Here is a 25,526-nt window from a genome sequence, read left to right as displayed (position 1 = left end):
GCGCGAGAGGTGAAACGGTTGCGCCGATCTTCTTCGACCGACCAAGTACTTTAGTTGTACCAGTTTCCTTGAAACCCAGGGTGGCCCAGACTGGTCGCGACAGGTCGAAACGTGAATTCGAACCAGACGCGTCTGACCCGTCACGTCCGTGATTCCGTCTGCGATCGTGTATACAACGGAGCAAAAGGGGTGAGGATCGATAAAATTAAGTACGAACCGGATCTACTCTGGATCGGGGGAAATGTCTCGCGGTAAACGAAAGGTTAAAAAACAGCCGGCGTCTCTAAACTACGTCGTGAAACGTTGCAACAGACACTGACGCTCGTTCGGTAGTTGCCGGGGAGCAACACGGTACAGGGATGAGAATTCTAATTACAGGAAAATGTAAACGAACGGAACCACGAAGTGGTGAACCGGTAATTACGAGTGCAGTACGAGTTTCTTAGGCACTGCATATGGAACTTAGTAACGCGTTATTGCTTTGCTAACCAACGTTACTCTGTGTTACTTCCTCAGACAAATCGTTGTTGGACGCTGTTTCCAGCTTAAGCAACGACTGCTTCGTCCGAGTAATGACTTTTATATAGTCCGCTCCTGATTAGAAGCTATGAATATTGCAAATATTTGGATAATATTCCTGTTACGCAATATAAAGATAAAATTTGGATGAATACTTTCTGGGACAAATAAAAAGTTACGCTATGTCGCATATTTTAGAACATAAAATATCATATCTACTGGATTAATTATTTTCTTCTAGTTATTCAAGTAAAAATCTCCAGTCTGCAGATATTCATGCATGAATCATCAAACCTTAAATATCAATAAAATAAAATATCAAATAAATTCGTTTCTGTTTAATAAAGCATAATTACTCGCAACATCCGGCAAATATTGCGGATACCTTTTAGATGGACGTAATACCGAGAGTTTGTATTCAGGTCTCAAGTTCATAGAACCGATCTGCCCTAGACCCGATTCAGCCGGTTAGCCAAGGTCCACGACACAACTAACCGTATCAGAATTTCGGAAATCAAATGCTGCAATCAACTTACCCCGTTGCGAGTTCGTTCCATATTCTGAATGACACAAGCCGTCGACAGGAACGGGGGCATTCCGAGTAAAGACGAAACTGTCCGGCGAAGAAGCTGCGTCGGTTCGGCGATCGATCGCGAGGAACGCGAGACGACGATCGAACGAGAATCGTTTAAACGAACCACGTGTCATTGTTGCGAGCGTTTTTCGACGAGGCAACGCGAACTTCACGTGTCCTCTGTTGTAACCCGGACCGCCATCTTGCGCGTCCACCATGCGGAGTGAGGTCCCCCACCACGGGATCGTAGCCACTCTTCAGCAGCCGAAGTCTTTTTTTTATCCGCCGATCGTCGGTGCTGTTCACCGCGGAAAAGAATTTTCAACGCGTATTGATGGATTCCATCGATCCTCCTTTGACGCGACACACGCGAGTCACGGAGAGAGAAGCGGCTGTCGTATAGTGAATCTCCAATTCAGATAAAAACGATGGACACGTCGGGTGTCCGAGATATACATACAAACGTATGACGGGAATCTCAGTAGAGCAGCAAGAGTCAAAGCGGTGGATTTCTACTATATATAACAGGCCACGTGAGAAGCGGAACGTCCCGTTGGAGCTCGGGCGTGAATTGCAAAACGTTGCACGATTTTAATATCGTACTGGCTATCGCATAGTCGGCCGGTGACTAACGCCGCTCCTCTTCTATGCGTTATCACGGTCCGCGCCCGTGCAGATTTCGGACGTCAACCGGCACCACGTGGCTATTTGATGGCGTTCTCCTAGTTTTATTCAGAAGGACGACGAATCGGTACGGATTAGAATCGAACCGATGAACGAAATACGCGAACAGAATCACGTTTCTTAATAAAGTTTATTGTCACATCCTATAATATCGTTGGCCCGTGTCGACGAATAGGTCACTGGTAGGAGAAAGAACTCTCGCCACTCGAGTCGTTTCACCTTGGCGAACATCGGCGATCGATCGGAAGGCAGCGATTCGAGAAGACGGTCCGTAGGCGGTGCCACGCGCCCTCCACGCGTGGATAGAATTTCGAACGTCGCAAAAGCTTCTTCTCGATTACAAAGCACACAAAGGCAACAGTGATCGTGGTCGGATTCTGTTCCGTAATTTGTTGATCGACCGAAAACATCATCTTTAAACGGTTCGTGTAAGTCCATAACGGGCACATGTTTTCACGACGAACGCGATAGGAAGAGTCTGTCACCTCGTTATATTTTTATCGGTCTGGATAGATTTTCGGGTGTGTTACGTCGCGGACGGTTAGGCGGCAAGCAGTGAGTCGTGCGTTTGAAAATAGAGGCGCCGCATCGGTGGCAGGCTCGAAACCGCCGCGCGCGCGGCGGCGTTATCCGTCTTATCGCTCGTGGCATTACGTAAGCCACCATGTCGCCCACGTCTTTCCCAGAAGGGGCTTCGGCCGACGAAACGAAGGCTAAAACGCGGACCGGAGAGTGAGCCATCGAACGAGAAGCGATCGGATTAGAAAACAGAATGGCAAGAACGGTTAAAGACGAGAGTAAAAAAGAGCGAAACGGGTCGGCCAGTTATATTCGCGATACACGATCAAGTTTCAAAGCTTTCCTCCTCCTCGTGACGAATGGTTTGCTGGCTGGCTGGTTGGTTGTTCTCGGGCCGCCGCGAAATTCCGCGGCGCGACTTCGGGGCCGCGTTTCACGTGAACGCGATTTACTGCGCAGATTCCGAGTCACGCGGTTCTCTTCATTCGTACCTACGTCGCGCGCACGATAACTTTTCTTTCTCTCTGTGTCCCGCCGCTGCCCTCGGACGTCGAACTTTCCTTATCCCCACTTCACACGCCTTCAACCTCTTTCCATACGTACGACTTACGTTTTCGGTCCTTTCGCTGTTTGCCATTGTTGTTGCGCCACGCTGTTCCGGTTCGCGAAACGTTACCACCAACACCGTCCGATACTTCATCCCTCGTGAACCGCTTGCCGCTCCGTCAGTCTGTTTACAACGATTCCTCACCTCCGCTGCCGTTTATTTTCTCGTCGCCTTTACTCGCTGGCAATTATTCCATCGCGTCCCGATTCTTCCGTGCGGGTTATCGTAGAGTAACCCCGGTCGCTGTCAAGCCCGCTGCTACCGGCTGAACAAATTTCCTCGCTCTCCAATTCCGATTAGTCGCCTCTTTGTTATCAACGTCGCGCTCGTTCCCACGGGGAATTCCTCGCCACTGTTTCCGTGATACAGTCCGTTCCTACGGTGTGTTCCCGATTTCTCACCACTCCGACTGCCGCGTTTCCCGTTGCGAAACAACAAAACGTTCAACGGTCCGGGATACAACATCGTGTCGTCGTTGTATAACGCGATCCTCGTGCGTCTCAGTATCGCTGTCAATTTTCTCCGACTCGGCTTTGGATCGTGACGAAAGACGTCCCGAGCGCGACAAACAACTCGGTTGGATACGAGAAAGTGTGCGTAATACGCGAGCGTCGCGAGGTTCTCGCGCGAGCCTGTGTAAGTGAGAAAACATGTACCGCTTCGCGTGCGCAGAAGCAAAGCGCGCACGCGAGAGACGCAGTTTAAGCCTAAGGAGAGAGCGGCGGCGGCGGCGGCGGCAGTTCTCTGGCTCTCGTATTCTACACACTGGGTGGCCCGGGTTAGCGTACGGCGCAGTTAAAATGGCCACGAGCATGTTGTTTTCTCTTTCTCTTCCTCTGTCGTATTTATCGTCCTTTTTCCTTTCCCGTTGACGGCTCGTTTCGCTCGCACACGCGCGACAGCGTGTACACGTACGTAAGTACGGGGACACAAACGCGCTCGCGGCCGCGACACCGGTGATTCGAAGTTGTCGTCGTCGTCGTCGTCGTTTAACAACAGAAATAGAGAAATACGTCGCGCGGAAACCGAATAAAAATATTCGCGATGACACTTAACGGTAGCGGACACGCGCGAAGATCCGCGTGGGACTGTGCGCTCTAGCGCGAGTTCAACGCCGTGCGCGTCGACACGACACGGCGAACGAGATGCGACGCAAGAGTGTCCAGCGCCGCGCTCGGCCGTCGCCGAAACTGCGAGGGTAAATAGCGCCCCGTTAAGGAGGGGAGGCAACGGATGCGGTGGGGGTAGCACGGAGCAGAGGGAGTCCGCTTAGAGCGAACCGAGCGGTACATGCTGCCGTGAGCGGGAAAGAGAAATAATGAGAAGGGTCGAGGGGAACGGCGACGCGAAAGGGAGGAAGAAACTGAAGAAAAAAGAAACATACGAGAGAAAGAGAGAAATAGAGCGACGGGATAGAGAAGGAGGAGAGACATCTCAAGAGTGCGTCGGGCCAAGTGCGTGGAGTGTCGTCACATCCGGTATTCGGGGTGGCGCAGTACTGGCCCGTATGCGTGCCAGTGTGCGTGCGCGTGATAAAAATCGTCGTAACACGCAGGCACACGCACAGGGTGGATGGAGCGACAGGAGCTACATGACATGGCCCTCGTGCGCTGTATACATGGAAAATGATGTGGTACAGGTCGCTCGAATTCCACCGGTACGGGCTGTCACGTGAGACTTCTCCTCCGGCATTTCGAAAAATTTGTACCCCATGCGCCGTGGGCTTTAATGCACTTCCAGATCGTACAGATATCTCGATTCCGATCCCGACCATCCGATCCGTTTGTCTGAAAAACGTGCGCGCGTGTCGCGGAACGAGTGCAACGAATTCCAAGCTATGCGGAAAATCGTATTTTCTATGCTGCCGGTACTGTTACGTTGTTAGTGTTGTTACGCGCGTGGACCTCTCGCTTCCGTTATGAATGCCTGGCATATCGAACGCCACGGACCGTGGCTGTCATTAATGATTCAGCAATAAAACGTACGCGAAATTACAATTCTGCATCCCTGTCAAACTTAATCGTCGTAATCGGTGACGTTGAACGCGCGGTAATCCATTGAAAAAAGCTACTGCCTTCCGAAAATATTTCAGTTATTTCGTCTCGGAACGAAGCGGTATGATGTTGGCTCAATTAGAGACAATAAGAGGCAAAGAATAGACCACGGCCGTTCTAAAAGTAGCGTCAACATCAAGCGTCAAACGATATGCTCCCGATTAAACCGGGATAAAGCGGTCGAGATCTGTATGGTGGTGCGAGGATCATATTAAAGGAACGCCTTCGCTCGGTACGTTCGCGATTGTCACAGAATAGATACGCGTCAGAAATAACGCACCGCTCGTCGACATTCCTTGTGATACAAGCGTTTGAACGAAGGGACACACAGAGAAATTGTGTAGGACACTAGGCTCGCTGACGATGACCATTCGTTTCGCGTGTGCATTTTCGCGCGCCACTGTACTCTACGTCGAGAGAATTAGAGAAAGAGAGAGAGAGATACCAGCTAACAATACACGTACCGCTCCGTTTTCTAGAATGAGCCGTACCAACAAGCTCGTGGCAGCCAATTAGATTTGTTCGTGGCCTCTGGACTGGCAGCCTAGCCGTGAGAACACGCGACGCGTTGAAAGCTTTCCTCCACGCGCTCGCGAACGATAAAGAGCCTCGCGCTCGATGCATACTATCGACGATATCGTTTTCAGTCTCTCCTCCAACTTAACTGACACCAAACTGTCAATACATATCGCGATCACGTACAAATCTGAACACTTACGCGAAGTTACGTGATTACTATTGGCATTTAACTCCAATTTGCACCGTATCACCGTTTATCTCGATCTCCCGGTTCGATAAATATCCTTTTATCGCGATCGCGACGTAGACATCGTCCAAGATCGTGTGTAATTAAACTTCGCAACCAGACGGGAACTCGAGTGCTACACATTAGCGTACGACTGACGCGAAAATGAAAACTGGGCAAACGTTTTATTATGTTATCGTTCAATGTCGTCGAGGAACGACCTCGAACGGCCCGGCATCCATCCATATACGTATGCTATATATACATGCACATATGTATGCATTTCCGTGTACGTTCAATTTTGCACACACGAGAGCCGCGCACCTAAACAAACGTACGAGTCACGTGGCGCTTGACGTCGCGACGATGCAGCATTTCATTCACGACGATCGATTTCATTAGCGGAACACCGACGGTGTTCCGCCTCGGCGAAACCTTTGAATCGGTCGACAACTTTCGCGTATCGTTGGGAATAATTTTCCATAACGACATATTGATTTTCGCGTTCCAGTGACCGATCATCGGTTACCTATCGATGACGTTCACTGATAACGCGTCACCAACGTTTCGTTCAGGAAGGGAACGCTGCCACGCAACACGCGCCGTCGCTGCTGCTATCGTTTCCCCGCTGCGTTTTTGCGCGTTTATTCCCGTTGTCGTCGTTGAACGACCACGGGAGCTTAGTTTCTACGTAGATAGGTCACGTGACGCGTGTGACGTTTACGTTGCAGTTTCCTCACGTGTCCGCGAACGTCACGCGTGGTTTCTGCCGAACCGCCTATTTTTCGGAACGTGATATATCCACGAGATGTGAGATCGTACAACAGACCAGGAAGGAAAATAAAATCTGGCGAGCGCGTCGCCCAGCACGTTGCCGCGACAGTGAAAAATAATAAGAGAAATAAAGTGACACAACCCTATTCATTTTTTCGGTGCAATCTTTTTAGTATCGGCGTCGATTATCGAGCACGGAATGTTTTACGACTTACTGCCGGTGGACGTAGCAGGAGTTACGCGAGCATCTCCCGTCTTCCATAGTTTTTCACGATTTGGCCGTACTCCAGTGTACAAATATTTGTTTTAGCTCGCCGCGTTGTTGTATTGCTGTTTGAAAAAAAAAATACTACGCTGTTCCTTTTTATCGTCACCGATTGGATAGATGAAATCGTGTTCCGTGCGACGGTACGATGATGTGCACGGATTCTCGTTACAGTATCGCCTGGACGGAAATTTTATTTCAACCGCGCGAGAGTTACTGTTCGCGTGACAGATAGCAATTTTGAGTCCATTACGCGATTGAACGTTAAATTGGCATCGAGTAGGAAGCAATAAAGTCGGATATACGTATATGACGCGTTATCAATGCGGTGAATAAATCCTGTAAACGCATCCCTCTTCGTCCCCCTACGACCCACCGGAGTCACGAGTCACGGAGTAATTTTAATTTTACGACGTTTTGTATCAATTCGTGAAATAATGAAATCCTCGTTGATTAAATGATTTACGCATACGTACATGGGCACTGACGCATGTAGACTTTTTAAAAATTGATAATTTTCCAGCATCGTAGAAGAATCAAGGAGATAGAGAGAAAGTGGCGATCAAAGAGAAGACGTGGTGAGGAACGAGAGACAGAGGTCTGAGACGTGAGAAGAGGAGACGACGATTCCTCGTCGGAAATGCGTAAACATGCTTTGAGATTACTTCCCTAACACTATCGAGGGAATTATCAATTAGAATTAATTAGCAATTAAGCCAGCCGGCGGACAAACTTACCGCGAGTTAGCTCGATGTTCCTGCACATAGAGAGAGAGAGTGAGAGAGGAAGACAGAAAGGAGCGAGAGAAGGACAGAGAGACTTTAAGAGGAGTTGTAGGCGCGGATCAACTCGGTAGCATTCTCATTCAACTGGATTTTGTTTCAAAATTCGCTTAAGCACTCCTTACAATAATCGCTGAGAAATTGTCTGACGATAGGGTAAATACCCTCTGATTTCGCTTTCAAACACTGCCAATTGTAGTCGCGTGGATCAATGATAATAAACATCCGAAAAATTAAACGGAAACGATAGTTTCAACACTGTCTGACTCGATTTCAAAGGATTCACTTTACGTTTTTATTTCTGTACTAAAATAATAAATGTATAATTATAGTGAAACGTCATATGGCTATTTTCATTTTTTCACTTGATGGGAAACTTATTAGAAATAGTTAGAAACGAAGTAGCTCTACTGTTAACACAGTATTAAAGAAAGGAAAATTGATCAAATTGTCATCTACCTTAAAATCTAGAGATGCGGTTCAAGACTTAACTCATTCGACATTCGTCACGCGAACGTCAGAGTCACAATTTGTCGCAGCGCAAAAAACCGGTTTGTCCGTAGATAGCCCGAATGACTCACGAATTTTCTCAAGATCCCATTCTGCCGACATGTTTACAATAGGTAATAATCTCAACGAATTCGCGAGTAATGATTCTCGGTAAATCAACGAAAGCTATTGGCTTAGAAAACTGGAACTTAATACTGCTGATGAATCAAGAACGATGACGATGAGGATGATGAATTCGATTCCGGTGTAGCGCTATGATTCAGAAAATTCGCAATCTATAGGCGCCTAGAACAGCCCACTGATCCACCTCCGAATTGTCATCCGCGAACTCTCGTGAATCATATCGCAGCCAGAACGCAGAAACCAGAAGAATTGATAACGTCGCTGACGTCCGTTTCCAATGATCTTTCTTATCAGCTAGTTGCCGTGTAGCTATTGTTACGCGACTGCCGCGTTCTGTGACGTTAACACTTACGTCTGTTCCGTGGAACAACATCATCACCTCGTTGATTACTCGCGAAAAAGGTGCAAGATTGAAAGAGCTCTACGCGGTAGATTTTCGATGGCAAGCGTAATGAGCTAAATTGAATGAAATATTTTTATCAAAGAGAGGAATAATTTGAATAATGAGAAGAAACTTAAACGTGCTAAGAAGTTTTGTAAAGAGAAGCTATGTACTACTGCACACAGTGGCTACTCAAGGCGACGGTAAAGTCGGTCCTCTCGAATTCTCTTGGTGGTGATACCAAGAAGAGATTACTAAAGAGTTTCAGCCTTATAGGATTTTATGTCGCAAGAAAAAGTCTGTAATCTTTGACGCTCTCTAGAATATATTGCCACCGAAATAAGAAATTAAAAAGAAACCACTACCCCTTAAATGTTTTGTCGAAGAGTAATGAAGAAAAATATTAATTGCAAAAAAATTTTCATCCTAGCGAAAAATGCTTCGGATAAAAATTGTAGCTCCAGATGTCAGCTACAAATTTTACTGTGTTTTAAACACCATTGGGTCCCATTCGCTGTCCCAAGGATTACACGGGCGCTGCCACTATTTAATAGTAGCTCCTCGGTGGTGTCACGAACAAAAAAATAAGTGGACGATGAAAAGTCATGAACGGGCGGAGAGCAGCGTGGAGGGCGCCCGAGAAAGAGAGAGGGAGAGAAAAGAAAGAGAGTATTTTTAGCGGTTACACATTGTTGTTGACTGCTTCTGGTGACATTGAACCGCGGGCTCGCGAGAGAGAGCAGGCCGTAAAGCCGTAAAGTAACGCAGCGGTGGCCTACGCACGCACACGCGTGCTCCTCGTGAAAACATTCCCTGAGGTCGCGAAATTCGTAACAGACGCGCGTACAACTGGCGTACGAAATACATGTGTCCCCGATTCAAACTTTCAGAAAATCAGACATGCATGTATAATATTAATAATTCGTAATCCCTTCATTGTCAGGATTAATCTTCGAGCATTATCATATATTCGTACTCGTATCTAAGAAATTAATTCGCATCATTTTAAGTCGATAAAATTAGCGTGCAACTGAGCTATCATTAACTATGCCGTACGGTTTGGGTTCCATTTTTGACAGGACTGCACACACGCTGCGACTTTTAAAACTGTGACTGAAAACGTTACAGACACACAGATCGATTCGCTTATCAGCATGTAATTTTGGCCTCATTCCCCATTGCGTTTCGTGCGCTCGTGACCAGGCTGACCTTACACGATACGATACACGTAGCACGGAGGGTCGCGACCGTCTTCTCAGATAACGAATTCATTCACAAGCGGCAGCGGCGGCGATAGCGACCATCCGGTTAACGAATCCGACATGTGCTTTAAGCTTTTATCGGGTGAGTTCCACGACTGGCAAACGGTTGAAGATCGCGAGCAGCCAATTTTGATTCGCGAACGAACAACGAAAAATCGGAAAGAATGCATCGCCGTAGTGGCCTCTCTTTGCTCTTTGGTTTCGACTCATAACGCTTCGGTTGACGAGGTCGCGACGCGTGAGTCAGGATCTCTAACGCGTTATTGGAATTTTTCCGATTCATCGAACAAACACGTGGTATTTTCTGCGTGAATTCTTTTCGCTCGAATCAACGCGTGCCTCATTCTCAGGGAACGTTGAATTTCTCGCGAATTTCTTTTGCAGAACATGGAAATGCAGAGACGAAAGTTCCCTCTCGTATCTTCAGTGTACATGTACAGGACTTACCCACTGTACATTGAGGATCATTTATTCAGAATTCGTCTACATCTGTAATTTGAATGTTGTTCACTAAATAGAATGTCAATAAAAAGAGTGAAGATTCACACTTTTCTATGTAAAAACATTTTCCAGATACGAGATTCCTTTTACATTTTATATCTCTCTCCGCAATTTCTAAAGATTCGCAGTCTAATCTGCCAGTTCGAATGTATGTCATACGCGGGGTGTACGAGGCCATGATACGGTATGACGGAGGAACGTTTTAGACGCGCAAAAGAAAGTGAAGCGGATGAAGAGAGAAGGACTGATTGTTGCGTCCAAAATGACGCAGACGCCCACGCGTTCGCTAGATACACGCGTACACACACACGCTGATGTTAATCGTGAACGAACAAGCACCCTGAAATTACACTGGCGCGTCTCTGGTTTTACCCAAAGTAGACCCTACAGGCAGGCCTGCCGCGAGTTAAACGAATTGCTCGGTGTGACGCAAGACGTTGCAATCGGCGAGAAAGACGGCGTAAATGAAAATATTGAATGGACTATCAGGTACGAGTTATAACGTATTTACGCGGCAGTGCATGCGTCATTCAAACGGCAATAAAGTATTCTAAGAATGACAGATATGTATATTGCTATGTACGGTAATAGAGTATATTATGTGAATGGCTACTCACATCCACGCAAGTAGTTTCAACGTGCATACAGTCTTGTTGATTAGGCAGACTTACCTGTAACAGAACAAAAAAGTTATTCATTAGCAATCGTATAACACTGACAGTAATTAATGATATGTACACGCGGTAGTACTCTTAGCGGATCGTGAAATTCTCACATTCTTAATCCTATAGCCTCTGACATTGGTAACAGATTATAATACGAACCTAATAAAGTTATCGTACTTCCATAAACTGCGATTTCGATAAGATTATCAAATACGAATTCCTATGCATATTGCGCGCGCTGAATCATTGTTAGTACCTATTGAAGCATTGAATGTTTTGATTAAATTTTTGTCCCTTCGATTTTATGTACTGAAGAAGCATACGACTAATGGCCAACATCGTGATTTTTGTACAATATCAATTGCGGTCGTATATAAATACATAGAAGCTGCTTCTCATTCTTCGGGATTGATCGTGACGCGAAGTCAGCAGAACGGCTCGGGTCACTTTTAACACCGCCAAAGAAAGCATCTCTAGCGCGTTATTAACGGGCCGGCTATTTGTACGGCTTTTCTTTCTCTGGCCGCATTCGCGGAAGAGGTCGATTTGGCAGAGGGCATCGTTGGCATGGCCCTTGGAACGGGCTGCGCCAGATTGCCGCGATCCGGACAATGATCTCGGGGCTCGCGCTGCGAGCCCGGGCCGCTACCCCAAACCTAACACCCGATGAATCTTTATGTCGATCCTACAAAAGCGTCACGAAACGCACGGTGCCGCACCACCTGGACCTTGAATTCATCTTGGCCCGCTTGGTTCACTCTTCCTTTTCCTTTTTCCCCGTTTCTCGCTCGTGCCGCGTGCTGCACACGCTGGCCCGCGAGCGGTACCGCCTGAAGGGGCCCGCATCTGCCACCTTGTGCCGCCGCTCCGCGTGCTTCGCTCACGGTATCTTGACTTGCCAGATAATTGCTCGCCCACTGCCCCATGATCCTCGTCGCGATTTATTCTCGTCAACGCGTTGAAAAGTGGCCGATTTGCGTCGGGCAAACACCGTTTAATGAAATGTCAACCGAGAGAAGCAAACGTAGTTTAATACATCGCGCACAGCCTTTGAAGGATGAAAAAAGAATTGTGTCCGTTTCAGCAGGGGGGGTGGCAGGTGGTGGACCACGCGGTATTCAGGAATCCTCGAGAAACGTTTACAAGACGCTGCCGTGGCGTGGTGTGCGCAACAGCGTGTAATTTATTTCTTTACTAGCATGGAAAATGAATAGATACGATCGGATAATGAATATCGCTACCTGCATCGAAGACACTGCTTCCGCTTTATTATAAACAACTAGCGAGAAGAAGACGGTGTGAGTACTTATACGTTGTATCACGTAAATCCAACTGTTGGCACAATTTTTAAACGTCCCGAAATATGAAAGAGGATGTCTGTGACTCTAATCGCGTGGATGGTTTGACGGAAAACCGCAGATTAATTTAAAACTACTGGTAAAGAAGAGAAAGAATCAAGAGGATCGCAAACGAACGAGCAGCTTAACGTAGAGTGGTTCTGGGTGGTTGAAGGTGGTGAAATGTGCGCGCGGGGGATGGTATGGGTGTGGACGATTCACACATACGTATACAGGGAGACGAAAGAGCGGAGGAAAAGGTAAAGAAAGGGAGGATAGGATAGGACAGGACAGGGTAAAAGAGAAAAAGAAAGGAAAGGCTCGGAGAGGAAAGGCGGAGGCAGGGAGGCTTAAGCAGGGGGCAGCAGGTGATGCACCAGGTGGAGGACGAAGGCGCGTGCGCCGTTTTGCCCCCCGCCTTCCGGTCACGTGCCCGAGCCTCAACCCCTCGACCCCCACCTATTCTCTTCGCGGAACTCTCTTTCGTTTTTCTTCCTTTCCTCTCGTCTCCTCCAACGAGCGGGGGAGAAGCTATATTTCGACACTTTAGATTGCTTAATATAATACTTAAAGTGCTCACACGCCATTCTTTAAACTTGGAGATTACTTTCACGTACGGAGCTTTTTGTTTACCGCCGTAACGACCAAAAGCCAGGCTCCTTTTACGAAAATGATGATAAATATGTTTTCCGCGCAACTATTAAGTTATTGGCACGGCTAAGACTCAATAATCTTAGACTTAGACACCGCCCACGTACTATCCATCTACCCACCTATCGCTCTGTTTAATACGGATTTTGTTATGAGAAGCCTCTTGTCTCGGTTTCTTGAGTTTACGAAACCGACAGATGTTGGATGCCAGCGTGCAGCAACAGAGTAGCATTGCTGTGCGCGACTATTGTCCACAAACCGTTGATTATCTTTTGTATTTATTTCGCTCAACTTCTATTGCTCTTACTTATCCCCCGTCTCCTCCGCTGGTTCGGCCACGAAGGGCGAACGAAGGGGCAGGAAGCCTGATAACCATCGACCATAGCTGGCTGCCGTCTTCGAGGAACGAGCACTCCGAGAGATACCTTGCTCTTTTCAAAGTCCCGTTTATTGATTCATGTTTGCGAGAAAAAGAAAATCCGCCGAGTGCGAGAATAAAAACAGTAAACATAGATGAGCGAGAAATCCTATGATCATTCTTTCTCTCGAGGCTAGTGGATTATGTAATCCTTTGAAAGATAAGGTAGTAAGAAACAAGATCTGCGGGCGATGAATCCACGAGTAAGTCTCCGAAAATTCGTGGAATGCTTAGGGCAGCAACTGCAAAATGAACGTGTGCTACATGCCGCGTCGTTCGCGATACCTCGCGTTTGTATCGGATGCCAGAATCTTTTTGTGCTTAGCTCGTGTCTAGCCGCCAGCGAAACAATATACTGTGTGGAGATAGAAGCTGGACGATGACGTACGAATCGTCATCTCCTCGCATGCTTTTCATTACGTTTATGACACATTTCTGATTGTAAGTGGATCCAATCGTTTTTCGATAAACTCGGAGATACTCGAGAGAACTCGTTCGGTCTGTCTAGGAGTCTCGCAACGCATCTGTCCTGCGGGACGTGAAGTTGTTATTCTCCAGATGGGGGTCGATAGGTCGAAAGTATCCCGAGAGAAGCGAACTCACCTTTCCATGGCTTCTCGATAAATATACTCCCTGCGCTTATAGCATCGTGTGCATTTGTGTGCCCGGTGCATGGCCACGTGCCACGTGCGTGTCAGCTGCAGTACGCGGAGGAGTTTGGGTTCTTCTCGAGCCCGCGTGTGCACGCGTAAAGGAAGCTGTCTATGGTCGGGGCCCTCCTTTAGCGATTTTATCGACGGGCCGAGACACCGGCGAGGCCTGTGACGAAGGTCTGAGCCGGGGTCCCAACGAGGGAAAAGAAACCATGAAGGAAAGAATGGAGGCTGGCGACGATGCACGGCCGCGTAACATAAACCGAGCGGCAAGAGCTTACGAAGCTGGCTTGTAGGAAAGTAGGTGCACGCGGCTACCTGCGCCGCGGTCGCGTAATCTAAAGTTTTCGATCCCAACGCCCAGAAGCGGCGGGTAGCACCCTGTAGCGTACCACGCACCGTCACGGTGGAACACACGCGCGCCAGGTATGGGACCGATCAACGAAGAAAAAGGTGTACAACGCTACGAAATCACTTCATCGAAAACCTCGGCAGATGCTGCCACGAGGTGCATGCGTACGAGACGTGGAGAAAGGGATCGAGCCCGTGGATCTCTGCCCCCCCCCCTTTTTCCCTTTTTATCTCTCTTCTTCTGGTGCACGTTCGCGGTTGGAAAAAATGCATTAATTTCGCTGCGCTGATAAACCGAAACAGATGTCCATCAGTAGAGGATTCGCTTTCAGCGGCGCACGTGCCACTTTCTTTAGCTCCTTTCGAGCAAATTATATGACGCTCGGTAAGCCGAAGGTGTACGTACGTATATCATTACGTAACACGGAAAGTCGAACGGTAAGAGATAGGAAATATTGGATACGCTCCCCGGTACAAGAATTTTAATGTCCGTTTAATCACGCCTCGAGCACTGTTGTAAAAGGTTCGCCACGCACAATAGTCTCATTAAAATAGGAATGCAGTTCCTATGACATAAAACGCGTGGCGTTGGGCGGCAAGTAATGTCGGGATCGCCGATGCCCGAAATCGTCGTCGACAATACGTGATCCGCGTTCGATGGCTCCCGTTTAAGCGTAAAGTGCCATTTCACGCAGGAAACAACTGCCCGTTACTACGCGCTGAATTATCATTTTATACTCGTTTAACTGCGATTCCGGACGAACAGCTGTCAGGACGGCGTTGCGCGATCGATCGATATCGACGAGTTCCACGATGAGATAACGTAGAAAGAGATACAGGGTTTCCATATGATCAGTGGGCATCATTGAATGCGCTTTAAACAATTACACCATTCTGTTTCTCAGTGCAAATAAATGCCACTTGCTTCCCAATCGAAATACGTAAATACATGTATATGAAAAAATTAAAATCATATTGTCATAAAGCTTGTCATCCCTGTACCATAAGCATCGCCACGCAAAATTATATTGTTAATCGTATGTTGTTGAAGTGACAAAATTGTGAAGAAAATGTCGAGAAGAAAGATTCGATGAAGAGATATCCTATTTTATACACCAAATCCCTTCCTTCCGTATTTATGAACTAGTGCAGCTGTGCAATGATCGGAGTTCGAAGAAAGCTGACCTGCAGGTTGGACGAAGCCTGTGCTCTCGTATGTCGTCGTTTACGCCAAATATTGTCTCGATCCCCCTGGCTGGGGAGAAAGGGTTGGGATCGCGACGTCTGTTCCGCTTGAGTTATATACATGTGTGTATCAAAGAAGAAGAAGAAGAAGAAGAACAAGAAGAGGAGAAGGAAGCGCGACGTAAGATCGGAGCGAGACAGATACGAGCAAAAATCTAAAGAGGAACGACCCAGAAGGAGGGAGAGGTCGAGGGCCCAAACGAAACACATGCCAGGAAGGCTCGTGCCACGACGATCTAAGCCGTATCTCGTGAGGTTGCAGCTGCCCTGCACCACCGCCGCAAATTGCCTCTCCCTTCGCCCTTCTCCTTGTGTCCCCGGGTCCCAATCCCGTTCCCCCCCTTTCCATCGGCACCCTTGTTGGCTACACGATAGTTGGGACACAAAGTCGAGCACCGAGAGGGGCGCGGCTTCCTTAAAGCGAGCCGACGAGGCAACGGACATGTGTGTAAGTACGCGTACGCGCGGGGCCAGCTTCTTTCGCCTTGGAGCTTCTCGGAGCCAGCGTGGGGCCCTTAGACCGCGTCGGGATGGCAGCACTTCGGTTAGAGTGCCTGCATCGTCGCGTCGCCTCGCGAAAGTGGGGACGAAGCCCCGAGGGAGGGTATGATAGGGGCCCACGGGGTCCTGACGCGGCGTGCTTCGCACCTGGAACCTCGGAAAGAATACAGGCTCGTCTCGCGTTCGATCGCGTCGATGAAGAAGAGACGCCAAGTTGTGGAAGACATGATTGTCATAACAAGGTTTCAATGGATAACGTAGTCAATCGATGCTCGCCACGTATTTAGATAGTTCTTAAATACAATAATAATGTACCGTTCAGAAGATGAATAAAAATATTCATAGAGTCTGTCTGCGAAATCAGTTAGGAATAGCATTTATCCGCCGCTCTGGTTACACTTGGTCGATGGCGTAACAAGTTCGGCAGGAACGAAGCAGAATGAAAATGCGCGGGAGAAAGAGAAGAGTGTGTGGCACGGGTGGCTGGACAAATTCGATCGTTGTTGGCCGCTTGACGGCTATTGGGCAGAGAGATATATTCAGTTACCAGGTTTAACACGAGACGCGCGTCGTAACACGATAACTGGTCGCTCTTTCGTGTTCCCCTAAGAGCCCACAGCGAAGAGGAGCACTAACTTTTGTATGATCAAATTTTCGACTATCGAATATTCATCGTCCAACGGAAAGAGGGGTCCCACCGACGGTTCCTTTTATGCGGACCAAGTCGTTGGACTCCTGTCCCTTTCTCTCTCTCTCTCTCTCTCTCTCTCTTCTCCCTGTCAACCACCGTGCGCGCATAAATCACAGGAGGACCCGAGACGACCTCGTTTTATTGGTCCACCTGTTAATCGAATTTGGAATATTTTAATAAAATCCAATGGAACCGGCGATCGCAATAAACCGGGCACAATGCACGTTCGAGGTGTCCTAGAAGCCGAACTTAAGCCCGAAGTTTACTCGACCGCCTTTATTCCTCGGGAACTCTTCTCTTTATCTACGGGAATGGCTCTCGAAGAGTACTTATGTTCGCTATTCGCCCTTCTTACAGGACTGTCGGTCGCCGTGCCACCCCAGCTCTCTTTCTCTTTTTCTCTTCCCTTCCATCTAGTGGTGTCTGAACGATGGAAGAAGTAGCCGGGGGTTATTGCCGGGCCGATGTCATTTTCTCTCGGTGGGGAAAGGCTTGTGAAGAGAAAAGCTACCGGCAGGAAGAGGTGAAGGAAGGTTAGAAGTGACTGAGGAGAAACACTTAGTCGATGACACGTTTAATGTACGTCAAAGGGCTGTCGTTGTCGTCATCGCATCGGGCCTCCGCTACACTTCGTCGCTGTTCAAAGTTGTCCCTGCCGTTGAAGAAGATGCCCTGGACGAGATAACCGATGAAAAACGCCGTCTCAAACGGCCGAGGAGACTCGACAGTGAACGGGTAACATCATCGACCATCCTCTTTCTTTTTACGTACACACCGAAAAGTCGCACCGGAGCAAAGGACTCGAACGGTGTAGAAGAATTAAAAGGATTGATCATAGACAGTTCCATGACGAGCCCTCGACAGCTCCCGACGTACTTAAACGGTCCATCTACCCGTATGTCCGCGTATAGTACAGAAATATTAATTTCTGATCGACTTTTTAAATTTTTACACTAACAGTCGACTTCACTTCTGAACTTAATACTTTGCGACATGCATCTGTTATGAAAACATAATTTTTTCTTTTTAATTAATCAATAATTAAGGGAGAAAATGGATATAATAATTAACATTTCAATAGAAAGAATGACATGGTTTTGTCTCTTGCTATTCTACTGTGTTTCGTGAACTGCCCTAAGAATCATGAAGGGTAGCCTACATAGATACATCCACCAGTTCGAGCACGTACTGACGGTTGCTCCTTTCCTATATCCAACTTAAACGTGTACGTTCTCGTGTAGGCATCTGTCGAGCAAGAGTTCGCTTTAGAACGCAAAAGTTGCAAGAAGAAAACGATGTTCTTCGAGAACATATTCTTACAATCAGATATACCTTACCTCGTATCTCGTACGAGAAGGTAGGTATCCCCGTTAAAATAAGGTCACGTACCTTTGAATCTTTTCAAATGCACAGCCAGATATGTATCCGTAAATCTCTCTAACTCCACCCGGTCCTTCTATACCGGATATTTCCGCCCTGACTATTTTACCTTGGATTTCTCCAGTTCCGTGAACATGTAGTTTCGTGCAACTTTATGCGCACTGCTTGGTTATATTTTCGTCGCGGCTCACTCTTTGCATGTTCGCGGACACGGCGCAACGTGCACGCCACTTAATAAAGAAAAGCTTTATTAAGAACACGTTTGTTCACTACCTCGAAGAACTTCACAGTCTGGTTTCTGTCGTTAAAATTCTTCGATCTGTATCTTAATCGTTTTGCGGACGCTTTAATTCAAAGGATTCACGCATCAGTTCATCCGGAGAAAGAGAGAGAGGAGTCATTTAATTTGGAGGAAAATGCTATGCTCGAGGAATTAACGCGAGGATTTGTTCGTTTTGCACCTTTTTGTTTGCGTTGATAAGACGGATTTCTCTGTTTCGCGAGGAAACCAGATGCTGCCACGCGCCGGATGTAAGCAGAGAAAATCGGAAACGTCGCCGCGAGAACGCCCTCCGAAAATGGTCGTTACGGGGGTCCTGTGGCTGATTATCTAAGGGCGGACGTTATTTCCGCGTGGGCGTATGCCTCCAGGGGACGAAGGGAGAAGAACAGGGCGACGGGGTACGCACCCCCTTTTTGCTATTTCAGGATTAGATTCGTCGATTGCCAGACTCAACAGCTGGGGTAGAATTTTTCAAATTTCAGCTGCTGCCTATTTCCTACGGGTCTTCCGGTGGAACTTCATCGATCTGTTTCTCCGCATTATACCTCGAGACATTGCTGCTTTCGACCGGACAGAAGAGGAACGAATTCTAATTCGCATGTTTCCAATGTTCCTCTCAATGCGAATGAGGTGAAATATTCAGTCCATTTCGGTGAAACTCCTTCGCGAACCGTGCTCCAATTTTTCTTTGCGCACTTCTCTCTATTTTAATTCCGAGCTACGGATTCTTCTTATCCGAGTCGTAACACGTCCCCCTTAACCTCGTTTTGCATAAAGAATACGTTTGACAATCGTTGGTAAAATAAAAGTGGAACGATAAGTAGGTAACGATAAATAGGATAGTCTATAATCACAGACTTTAGTTCGTGACTAGGAGGTACATGTGTAGCAGCGAAGAGCCCTGTCTGTGGGCATCGGTCGTCGATCGCTACAGCGTTTATATTTTTTCTGTACTCCCAGTCGGTCGATGGGCGTCCCTGAAGCGGGACCCAGAGGGTGCATCGGAATCGTAGAGAGGTCCGAGGGTAACAAACGCGAATAAAATGGATAAAGGCTACACCTGGCCTCCGGATGGTCGACGGCGGCACGCGCTGCTTTCCCCCTCGCACCCTCCCCTATCTCGGTCCTTCTCCCTCGCGGTGTAGATAGGTCTCGTTTTCCCCTCCCGAATGTACACACCTGCCCCTCACCGACACGCATGCACGTCGTTACGACTGTGCGCGGCGCAGGCCGAGGGTCGTAAATGCACACGGATTACTCCCGGCGATGCCAGTGGTATACGGAGGATAGAAACGGAAAGCGGATGAGACGGAGGGAGACAACGAAAAGCAGAGAGGAGACACGGCGCAACTAGGACCATAGTTAGCCCGCTGCGATTCCGACACGTTATTTCCTAGGATGCCACGACAGACAGGACTCTCCTTCTCTTTCTCGCGAGACTCGAGGTCCTTTGACCGGTGAATAAACTTTGCGCGAAGAAAAGGGTGCCCGACGAGCTTACTTATGTATACGACGCATTAATGTCGACCGACTACCAGTTGAACTTGCTGCAGGATGACGAAATAACCGTAAATCTAGATAATCAATTTTGTAACACGCTATCAAGGTGCTTTGTACGTGAACAATAAATGGACATTCTGTTTGTTTCAATTAATTACCCCTGCGCGTTTCAACTTGTTATTCAACTGAATATGGTAAATAATAAATAAGCAATCTAGAAAATGTTTCATAAAATGGCAGAAAATGGAACTGTAAATGAGATTTATGTTTAATTGATGTATGAGATTATTCACAAAGCTTTGATTGTCATCTTCCATGCAATGTTTCCATTGCATGTTTCCACTGCATGTTTCACATTGTTCAATGTACGATACATTAAATCAAGACAATAAATATTGTCTTAAATCGAATACTACGAATTGAACAAGTAATTCGTTAAAAAATATATGTTAATATGAACATCTAAAAGGAGCATGTAAAATGGGCGCAAAAGGCGGGTTAGGGATAATTGATCCAACGAGTTTAAGGGATGAACGTAGTTCAGTCTGCGAAGAAACGCGATTTTAAATGAATTCTGTCGACAAGATCGTCAGGGGAAGCGACGAAGCGAGAGAACGAGTGGAGGCCTAGGAAGCTAAAAGCCGGCTGCTGCCAGCCTGCGACGATACCCCGTTTCCTCGGCGACTGTTTCTGTTCCGCTCGCGTCTGTTTGTAGCCCTACGCTTCGCGAACTTTGCCATTCCAACGATGCAGCCTTAATCCCTTTTCCGTTAGTGCGTCACCGAAGGAGTTGACGTTTACGCCCCTTTGAAACTTGCCGTTAGAAACTTGGTCCAGCCGCCTCGCCACTAATTTCGGCGACGCAGGAAAACATTTGCAAAATTGCACGGCAAGAAGTCACGAAAGTGAACCAATTACAGCGAATTCGCGAAGAATGCAAAGAAAACAATTATCGAATACAAATTGCACATTATGCTGTGTGGCAAAATATATTAAAGTTGAACCAACTGTGAACTGTTAATGGATCTCAATTCATCTCTTAAATTCAAGTGATCTTGTGATTGCGCTATTAAATTCTGGGAGTGTTACGAGAGTAAGTTGGCGCGAAAGGAACTAATTATAAGCGCGATGTTACCCCCATCCCAGTGGTAGCAATTCGTTTGCTCAGATACGGATGCACGAAAGTGGATTTTCCTCTGTGAAAGTTCCGATGCAACGAAACGAAACGCGCCCCTCGCGCCATGGGACAACAGGCTGCGGGGGTAATTGACAGAGGACCGCATTATTAAAAGTTTCAATGCTGTCCGTGAACCCGATGGTCCCCTCCCCCTCGTTTTCGTGTGACGGGTCTCCGAGTTTTCGACGTCGAAACGGTGTTATCGCGAGACCAGTTCCTAATGAGGCGAGGGACCCTTTAATGACCATTTTCCGCGACAGATGCTGGGATATCGTGACACGAATCGATCGCATACCCTTCACGGGCGTGTAGTCTGCCGCGGCGCGGCGGCAACGAGTAGCCGAACAAGAAAGAAAGGCCGAGGAACGTCGGGAACGTAAAATGGCTCGCGCAGAGAGGAGGAATAAGACGGGCAGATGGTCATAGGGCGAAGGGCACGTGCCCTAGACATCGGCTTTACGATTTCTTTCTTTCTTTCTTTCTTCCTTTTTCCTTCCTTCTTTTCTTCGGAACGTCGACGGAGATAATTAGAGATCCTCGTAGTCGATAAAATGTCCTATACACGCGCGCGCCTTCTTTTTTACTTCCTGCTTTCTTCGCCCTTTCCTCTTTCCGGCGGACGTTTATTACGACACACCGTATCGATTTGATTCCAATTTCTGAATCATCGTGTATGATATTCGAACATCGAGAATTCATGCATTTTGGTTTATTTAAAACGTTTATGCAGTTTAAGAATCGATACATCTTCGTGGAAATTATCTACTTGTGGTTTGATTCAACTAATTCTTATGCAGTACAAAATGCAAATAATGGAAACAGGAGATTTCATTCGAAGTTTACTATGTCTTGTCGATTTGCAAGTATCTTAAATACTTGGTATTAATTTTTTCGGCTTCAATGTAAATTATACAATTCATTATGCTACTTCCACGTTGGGAAAAATAGATTATCAGGGCTGAAGATATGCGTACCCGCGCAATAAAGGGATTTATCACTGACAATGAGAAACAATACGACGATTATTCTCTAGGCGTGCGCCACTCGTGCACGACTCCGAATCGTGACCTAACACAATAGATTCGTTTAGTATGCGCTGCTTTCGAATCACACTGCCGTGAAAAACAAGTTAATCCTTCGAGCAGGCTATAAGTGCTTGATGCTTAACTCGAGAAATTACGTATTTCTCATTTAATTCTCATATTTCTAAGCATGATAATTGAGGATCTGCGCAACTGAATGCATTAGGTTCACGCTTAAGACAAACTGGCTGTTTAATTCTATTATCTATAATTGCTCGGAAATAAAAAAAAATCATAATTACTGAATTGAAAGAAATCAAACTGCATAAAATTCAATTGAAACGATCTAACATGAAGCAGGAAAATACGACGGACCCAGATACAATCTTGTATGGATCCAAGTGTACACTTAGGCTGGCGTAACGTCGCACAAGATGATGCAACCAGACACTGATACAATAAATACTGATCAAGACACAATTATTTCTTCCTCATTCCAAAGTTAAATGCAGTAATAGAATGATACTGATGATATTTGAAAGATTCGGAGAGTGCATCAAGCATTGAGGAACAAACAGTTTTTGATCTTTGAAAGCTTTTTATACTAAAATCTACGATACCAGTTCAGAATTTTATGAATGTACATCAAACTGTACAACGTTCTCCCATTATTTATCTATCTAAAAAAAAGCACTCGTCCGATTCTTTGGGTGCTGGTCGGCGTGTCCCACTGACCGTGATAGCTGATACGGCCATTTTTCAAGCGGCCTGAAACCGAATCACGAAATTACCTGAACGTAAATCGAAATCGCAAATATCCGTGGTAATACCCTAATCCCAGTATATTGCCCTTTCCCCCCTCCGTTTTCGTACGTGCTATTCTATGTACGTGTATAGATCTATGTATGTGTGTGTGTGTGTATTGAAAGCCAGACCGACGAGGAGCGACGACGATGAAAAAGCGGAGAACGACAATCGGAAAATTGTGCCATCTGGTCGAAGGCTGCGTTCACACCGAACAATGTCCGCATTATCTGTTCTCCGCAGCAACGGTGGAAGAGGCATGACGTGGCAAATGCTTGGCACACCAGACAAAATCGGCCAGTCATTGAATGACTGTGCTTCGACCGGCGGACCTAGTTCCCGCAGATAGGAAAAATTCCGGGTGAATGCGATTTTTACCGTCCGATCGGAAGCGTCGCGTCGTTGTCGTTTGACGTCGATACCCGCCCGCTACTGTTCACTGGCCGCGAACGTATCGTGCCTTTCTTTTTTCTTTAAATGAACACGTTACGTGTGTATTTTAAACGGTAATTACTGGTGATCGTATTTAAACTATTTTTTGTTCCGTTAATCAAACGCTTGGAACGGTGACGCAAATCGCAACACAGCGAACGAAACCGCATCGTTTCTATCGCTGACGTCGACGGAAAAAAAGTGAAAGACAATAAATGATTGACGTCAGGCGAGGTGTTTGCCAATTTCTTTTACGACAATGCAAATTTCTCGTGTTTATTTATAACCAATTTTTATCGTGCCATCGTACGAAAGCCGGCGTAAAGTAAAGTAAAAAAGGGAAGAGAGAAAAGAAATGGGAGAGACACGAATGTCCGGGCAGAGATACGACACGGAAATTTGTTGAAATAACAGAACTCGTTAATATCGTACACCGCGCGCCCACACGGTTCCTCGTCCGTTTTCGACGAGTCGCGTCGTCAACGAGTTCGTCGTCTAGACTCGTTGCAGACGTGACCTAAGGTCCAGATTAATTTTAGCAGTATTTTGTTTTAGCCACGTCCCGTGTTGTGCGCGGCGCGAGCCGAGGAACCCATCGGCTCGTCCGGAACCCGACGGTATTCCAGAATATTTCGCACGTGCACCGCACGCCAGGGGCCGCGTTTCGCGGAAACGAATCATGGCGCCAGAAGCATCGACCGGCGAGGAAGCACGTTTTCCTCCCGTCCGGTCCTGACGTTCTCTCACCACTTCGTCTCGTTCATTAATATTCCCGCGTGCTTTCGCTAATGGGGAAAGAGACTTCGCGACTTTTATTAAACTTTGATACTCGGGTAACTACCTTAATACCGAGACTGTGGACTGTGCTAACGCCTCGGAAACGAGGTATAAAAGTTGTAACCGAGTGAACTTAACTACGTGTTGAATTATGCTTACTATGTTACGCTCGTGCAAATTCCTAAGGTGTTTCGTTCGCATAGAACAAGTAATACGCTGACACGTCGTAACAAACGTGTACATATAGGCTACGAAATGGGTAGAGCAATCGCTTTGCATTATTTGTTTACGATGGTCAATCTATCGAAATCTGTATTCCGTTGCATCATCGAAGTTCCATATCGAACATAGAATCAATTTTTCATTTAAATACTCGATAGATATTAATAAATTCTTATTACTTCTTTCCTTAAAAAAAATTAGTCCCAATTTCCTAATTAATTGACATTCAGAAATTAGAAGACTTTAGCTAAAAACTCTGTTTCCCTACGAAAAAGCAAATTTCTAAATCGCACGTGAGATCCGGTGAGCACGTTGTTGCCGATGGCCTCCGGTAATCGGAAACCATGCAAGAGCGTGTGTGGTTACGAAACGTGCTTTTAATTACATGGTCTAGGTGCTCTTGGCACCTGTGAAACGCAAAATGGTCCACCGTGAAAACCTGCATGTTTTACGTACCTCGAGGACAACCGGTGCGTCCCGATCCTTATTAGTAAAGTCCCAATCGACTATCAAACAATACGGGCACGCATCAAATTGAAATCGATCGATGCGAATGTCTCTCTAAGATCATTAATAATTAACTCATAATTATTAACCAGTAGATTATCTGTTGTTAAAAGAGAGACAGACTGCTCTACTGGTATTATTAAAGTTATTAAGTTCTCAGCAAAGAATTATTAAACTGATCCTTGGATTCAACAACAATTCAATTTTCGTGTACAATATATTGTTAAATTACGTGTACAAAGCTATATGGTATATGCAGTGCGATCTTTCTAAAACAAGCTGACACGAGGGGTAGATTAGAGTTAAGGATGTATAGGCTATACACCTAAAAAATGCTAGCATGTTGAATTCGTTATTATAGGTTCCTATTACTATTAAGAAGCTACCTGCAAAATTTTAGATCAATTCATAGGTTTTTTGAAAAATTATAGTGACTTAAAAGTTGCATGTACTCTTACGGTAATCAGCAGTAACCCAAAGAAAACTTCCTGGTGTTTGGTATGCATAGTGCGAAATTGGAAGAAACAACTGACTTGAGGAAATACAAACCTCAAAAGTCTGAAATTTTTGACGCTTTTTAGAATATACTTCGATATTTTTCGATATTTC

General features: G+C 46.5%; 1 protein-coding gene across 5 annotated transcripts in view; it reads right to left on the bottom strand.

Annotated features, from left to right (window-relative positions):
* Positions 1 to 25,526, bottom strand: part of LOC108625177 (serine/threonine-protein phosphatase 4 regulatory subunit 1) — a 129,339-nt gene that overhangs the window by 79,172 nt on the left and 24,641 nt on the right. Inside the window, exon 1 of one of the 5 annotated variants that reach the window (XM_026813662.1) lies at positions 1,056 to 4,043. The exons of 3 other annotated variants lie outside the window; for them this stretch is intronic. The gene's annotated coding sequence lies outside the window, so the exon portion shown is untranslated. Of the gene's footprint in view, positions 1 to 1,055; positions 4,044 to 25,526 lie in introns of those variants that run through there. One more of the 5 variants, XM_026813664.1, reaches the window with a different exon arrangement.

Source organism: Ceratina calcarata, unplaced genomic scaffold, assembly GCF_001652005.2.
Source record: "Ceratina calcarata isolate Rehan_Ccalc_2016 unplaced genomic scaffold, ASM165200v1 scaffold35, whole genome shotgun sequence".
Lineage (NCBI taxonomy): Eukaryota > Metazoa > Arthropoda > Insecta > Hymenoptera > Apidae > Ceratina > Ceratina calcarata.
This window is presented reverse-complemented; position numbering and strand designations above follow the sequence as displayed.